This window comes from Capra hircus, chromosome 29 (genome assembly GCF_001704415.2).
Source record: "Capra hircus breed San Clemente chromosome 29, ASM170441v1, whole genome shotgun sequence".
Lineage (NCBI taxonomy): Eukaryota > Metazoa > Chordata > Mammalia > Artiodactyla > Bovidae > Capra > Capra hircus.
In genome coordinates this window covers 26025503-26032306 of record NC_030836.1, presented here as the reverse complement: position 1 = coordinate 26032306, position 6804 = coordinate 26025503, and the positions used below count along the sequence as shown (strand labels likewise).

The 6804-nt window shown below is 38.3% G+C and overlaps 1 pseudogene; it reads right to left on the bottom strand.

The window, feature by feature from the left end:
- Positions 927-1861, bottom strand: LOC102170855 (annotated as a pseudogene).

Here is a 6804-nt window from a genome sequence, read left to right as displayed (position 1 = left end):
AATGACCCAGCATAGAATGGTTGTGCTGAATATGGGCACCTGGTCCATTAAAACAGGAAATCAAGGTCAGATTACATGATGGAGACTGGAGATGTCTGATGGTAGCTTCCTCCTGATCACACTGACCAAACCTGAGAAACTTCAGGGCTCTATGAAGGTGGTGATGATTCCCAGTATCTGAAAGGAGCCTCTCAGAGCCACAGGTTGTCCTGGCAGACATACCTAGAGAGACAGAAAGCTGCTCAGAAGTGTGGGACTCTCAATGTGGGAGCACTGACCAGGGTCAAATGTGCTGGGAAGAGGACTAGTTAATTTGGGACCTTCACGTACAACTCACACATACATATACACAAACACACACACACAGCCACAAAAAGAACTGAGGAGACAGGTACACAACTGCATCCATGAGAAAGTTGCCTCCGATAATTCATGCTATCCTTGAACTGTGTCCCCAAAATTCTATATCCCCAATTTGTGTGCATAAGACATAAGCTAAAAAGTATATTGTCAATGTAAGTATATATAAATAATTCATTCCTCTGCATCCAAGATCCAGGTTAAATATTTCCTTCTTAAAAAGGTAAAAATGATGTCATAATCAATTCTAAGTCAGCAAAACTAGAGGAAAAGTAAAAAGAAACATGTTACAGATAATGAGTGAATAGCATGTTCACAGTAAATTTAAAAATTGCAATTTTTAAATTCCTTAAAAAAAATCTGTGAAACAAATATTTTTTTTAATAATAAATAATGAAACAAATATTTCTAAGTATTTTGTTTAAAGTTTAATATTGAGAACTATTGACAAAATACATTTCACATTGAAAAAATTATATTACTATATTATACTATACTATATTTCTATGATATATTGTACTATTTAATGCTGTATTTTTGAAAAGAGCAAGTCTACATTGCAGAAATCATTTGCTCTGTGAATATATTACTTTGTCTTTAAGCTTGAGCAGAGCTTTCTTCACTTCCTTGTTCCTCAGGGTGTAGACCACAGGGTTCAGAAGGGGCGTCATCACAGTGTAGAAAACAGCCACAATCCTGTCCACAACCTCCTTGGAGCCTGGTCTCAGGTAAATGAAAACAAGGGGAACATAGAAGCAAAGGACCACAATGCAGTGGGAGGCACAGGTCTGGAAGGCTCTCCATCTCCCCTCTGAGGTGCGATCTTCAGGATGGAATGGACAATGGATACGTAGGACAGCACTATCAGGAAAAAACAGCCTAAGGCCACCATCCCAATGTTGACAAAGATCACCATCTCCACAGTGGACGTGTCTGCACAGGCCAGTTTGAGGATGGCTGGTGCATCGCAAATGTAATGCTGGATCTGGTTGGGCCCGCAGAAAGGCAAACGGAATGTCGGTGTGGTCTGGGCAGCAGAGTGCACAGAGCCACTGAGCCATGTGGTTGTGGACAGGATGGCACACGTCCTCCCACTCATCATGCTGGCGTACCTGAGTGGGTAACTGATGGCCAGGAAGCGATCATAGGCCATGACGGTGTAGAGGAAGCACTCAGTGCTGCCCAGGAAGTCAAAGGAGTAAAACTGGGCCACACAGCTGGGAAAGGAGATAGGACTGCCTTCAGGTGATACCAGGGTCATCAGCATTTTGGGCACAGTGACTGTGGAGAACCACATGTCAATGAGGGACAGGTTGCTCAGGAAGTAGTACATGGGGGTGTGCAGGTGGGGATTCACTATAATCACCAGCAGGATGAGTAGGTTCCCCACCACAGTGAGGACATAGATCACCAGGAAGATTCCAAAGAGGAGCGTGTCCAGCTCTGGTGCATGGGGAAGGCCCGTGAGGATGAATGTTGTCACTAGGCTCATGTTTGTCATTTCTCCACACTTTTGATCTCTCTTTCTCTCTATGGGAATAACAAGGGCACCCAGAATTTAGTCGAGAATTGACAACTCATTCTATATATGAAATCTGCATCATACATCATACATAATTCTAGAGTTATATTCCACTTTGCTTATCACAAATCTCCTTTGTAAAAGGAGATAGAATGTTTTCATCTTCTCTCTCTCTCACTCTCAATGACATAGAGTCATACACAGATATATGCAAAAAAATTGGTAGATATTCATTGTAAATTTATCTTGGTGTATCATAAATATCACTAACTTAGTACAATAAAACAATGCAAGTTTTCTATTTGGTATTCTCTGTGCGTCATGTCAGCTTGGTCCTCTGCTCCAGGCTTCACAATGTTGAAACCAAAGTTTCAGCTTGTTCTCTAGTCTCGCCTGAAGCTCAGGATCACCTGTCTCAGTGAAGATGTCAGTACAAAATAAGATAATAAATGTAAGGTATTTAGTAAAGTGCCTACGTTAATAGGTACTCAATAAATGATAGCATACTATATGAAGCTGCTACCTTATTTTTTTAATGTATGTATATAGATATATGGAGAGAGAGACAGACAGAGAGGTGAGTAGAGAGGGAAAGTAAATTCTCATTGTGCTATAGAGACTCATCAATTTCACAGCTACTGAGGAAGATTTCACCACTGTTATTGGTATTCTTGTCTCACTAACACCACTACCTGCTAATATAGGAAATACTCTCAGAGCAAGCTAAGTCTAAACTCCATATAGAATCCCTACAGCCTCCTGTATGATCCAGGAAATAGCAACCCTCATAACACTGCTGGCCGCATGCTTGGCTTATTGTAGATAGTCTTTCCTGAGGCTCTAAGAACATAAACTTCATGTGTCCTTCCCAACTACAATCCACTGGGTAGGGACTGGCTTCTAGTATATTGACACATATTGCTATCTTAAATATCTAAGTATTTTATAGTATTGGCTTTGTTAGAGATGATACTCCTCCCCCTACCTTCTACTCCTCATATTCATAAATCCAGGTGATGCCCTCATAAGAGAAGACAATTCCATCAAGTATCAGATTCTTATTTAAAACCTACTACTTGTGACAAGAAATACAGAACCATTGTAAGATTAAAGAACCTATGATAGCATAAGATCAAGAAACTTGAAATTGTGTACTATGGAAAGTGAGGCAGAAATGATGGTTTTAATTTAATCCAAAATATTGTCAAGGTCAAGACTGATAGTATATTTCAAGTGAAGACTCATCAACATGACAGAAATGAGGTTCTCTGCTCTTAGCAAAACCCATACACAACAGATCCTATCTCCACACAATGTGCCTTAAGCTACATTAAAGCTGTATTTCAAATAAAAGAGTAAATAACAGAGACACTTACCCTAATATCCTATGTGGATATCAAAATTCAAAAAACAGAACAAATGTATCTCTAAAATTTCTACTGCACCAGTGGGGTCCCATCATAATGAAAAATCACATTTAGATTAAAGTATGAAAATTTTCATCAGGTGAATTGCAAGGTAGCCTGAGACCTAAGGCAGAAGTATCAATGAGAGGTATCGGTGTTTGACTTGTCTTTTATGCCATAGCAACTTAGTAACTAATCATAGGTCCTTATTACTAACTGTATATACAGATATGTATATGTTGCATGTACATATATAATTGTGTGTGTGCAATTTGTATATATACATACATACATACAGAGAGAAGGAATACATTAGAAACAGAGACAGAGGAAAAGACAGACAGACAGGACTTGATAGCCACATTTAGAAGGAAATCTAAGAATATCTTACCTCTGAATGGAAGCTTAAGAAGGAAAGCAAGTGGAAATGAGAGAAATCTACCTTTGTAAGAACTCACCTGCACATGCGATTCATTACAATATAAAACTCATTTGTGTTTACCCCCCAGCCTGCCAAAACATTTAACTTTCTACATGCTACATCAAGGTACTTGTTTGCAAGTTAATACTGAAAGAGCTGGCATACCTGTGACTGCTTGTGGAGAAAGAGCAGTTCATTTCTGTTATAGAACCCAACTAGTTGAAGGGCAAAGAATGGAAACTAACATAGCTAGACAGGCAGGAGCTTAATTTGATTTACTTTCACAAGGAATTGAATTACCCTTGGGTTTCCTGAATGATCAGAAAAACAACAAAAAGAATCTAATTAAAAGTTTTTAAAAATCACATGTATATCTCCCTGTATGTTTGTTATCTGAACACTCCTGAGAAGAGTTCATGCCTTTCTGGAGCTAGCAGTTTTACCTAAGGGGAAAGAAGGACTGTTACCCTATTCCCTAATCAATGATGCAGATAAACTCACAATGGTTTATTCTCAACTTAAAATTGCCCAGAACCTACAAATTATCATCTCTTATTTCTGCACTCCATCTCATATCTCACTCTTTCTTTCAGCATATTTTAAGGTGATTTAAATTTTAGTGGTCTAAATTCCCAAACTGTTTTACAGCTGTTTTTAGATATCTGTGGTAGTCATTACTACATTTGTTTAGGTAAAGACATTTTAAAGAAAATAAGCAAACAAGCCAACCATGAAAAATAATGCTCTGAACTAAATTGATTGCATTTTAAAATACAAATTTTGCATCTCATTCTCTTTGATCATATGTTATAAAGTTAAAGAGCTTTATAATCATACTATAAGAGAGAAAACAATTGGGAACTTAAACCAAGTTTCTAAATACCACTTCAGTTAATGAGATAATTACTGCTATAATTCCTAATTATTATAAAATAATGGCATCTTTATATCATGTCTAAAATAAAACTAATCCCAAATGAAGTAAAGATTTAAATAAAGGGGGAAAACTCAAAGCACTAACAAAGATAATACATAAATAAAACGAGAATCTAGAGGAAACCTTCATAGTGACTTTTAAAATATTTTAATGTACTTATTTATTTATTTTTGGCTATGCCAAATCACATATGGGATCTTAGTTCCCCAACCAGGGTTCAAACTCTGGTCCCCTGCAATGCAAGTCCAAAGTCTTAACCCTCTCAACCCCAGGGAAGTCCACATGGTGACTTTTGATATCTGGTATTGTGAATCTACTAATTTTTACTTCTCTAGATTATCTTGGCCATTTTGGAATCTCGCTCTATTTGAATATACACTATAGGGTCCACGTGTCTATAGAATAAAGTACAGAGATTATATTTAGAACTGCATTGAATCTATTAACAATTTGTGGAGAATGTGTGTGCTCAGTGGCTCAATTGTGCCCAACTCTTTGCAACCCCATGGACTGTAGCCCATCAGGCTCCTGTCATTGAATTTCCCAGGCAAGAATACTGGAGTGAATTGCCGTTTCCTCCTCCATGAGATCTTCCCCGCCCAAGGATCAAACCCCGGGGATGGAGATGTCTCTGGTGTCTCCTGCATTGGCAGGCAGATTCTTTAACACTGAGCCATCTGGGGAGCCCTTGAGGAGAAAACAATTTTAAAACTCTTGTCTTTCAAGCTGTGAACGTGAAAGTGTTAGTCACTCAGTCGTGTCTGACTCTTTATGACACTATGGACCTGCCAGGCTCATCTATCCATAGGATTCTCCAGGCAAGAATACTGGAGTGGGTTGCCATTCCTGTCTCTGGGGGATCTGCCTGACCCAGGGATCAAACCTGGGTCTTCTGCACTGCAGGTAGATTCTTTACTGTCTGAGCCACCAAGGAACACCAAGCCGTGAGCAATTTATAATCCATCATTTCTTCAGCAACTTTTATATGTCTCTCAAAAATGTTTTGCAGTTTCTATTATTGTAGTCTTACACATCTTTGCTTACTTTTAGATCCGGATCAAGTTTTCTCAACCTCAGCACTATGGACATTTTGAGCAAGACAAGTCTTGTGGGGAACTGTCTTGTGCATTCGGAGATGTTTAGCAGCATCCATGACCACCAGACACAGACACAAGTACCAGAGACAATCAACAATTTCTACAGACATTTTCAAATCACAGTTGAGAGCCACTGACTTAGATATTTAATAAATGTTTGCCTTTTTAATTAAATTATTTTAATTGTAGGCTAATTACAATATTGTGGTGGTTTTTGCCATACGTTGGCATGAATCAGTCAAGGGTACACATGTGTCCCCCCAATCCCAAACCCCCCCACCTCCCTCCCCATTCCATCCCTCATAGGTCATCCCATTGCACCTGCTTTGAGTGCCCTGTTTCATGTATCAAACTTGGACTGATTATCTGCTTCACATATGGTAATATACACATTTCAATATTTTGAACCTAATCATACATAAACAAATGGACACAAATCATAAGTGCATAAGCTGTTTATACATGAAGTTGCAGAGCACAGATGCTCTTTGATATATTACTATATGTTGTGTGAATATACTACAATTTATTTTTAATTCAACCATAGATAAGCATTTGAATCGTTTCCAATCTTATTAAAAACAGTGCTAAAATATTAGAATATATGTTTTGTGTGATGTATATATGAAATTTTCTTTGGCAAAACTATATATAATGTATCATGGTGGTAATATAGTCGCTAAGTCATGTGTAGTCCACCAGGTTCCTCTGTCCATGGGATTTCCCAGGTAAGAACACTGGAGTGGGTTGCCATTGCCTTCTCCAGGGATCTTCCTATCCCAGGGAAGATCTCTGCTTGGTAGGTGGTTTCCTGCATTGCAGGCAGATTCTTTACTGCTGATCCACCAGAGAAGCCCCCATGATGTATTACATATAAGATTATATATTATATACTGTAGGTTATATATAATGTCTCTTCCTTTCAGATACACATTTGGAAATGTATAAACATATACATGTATTTCTATCAGATATTTACCTAGGAGTGGAACTGCTGAGTCACAGGGAATTTTTATCATCGTTTCAGTAGATTCTGTGACAGAGTTTTACCAGTTTATCCT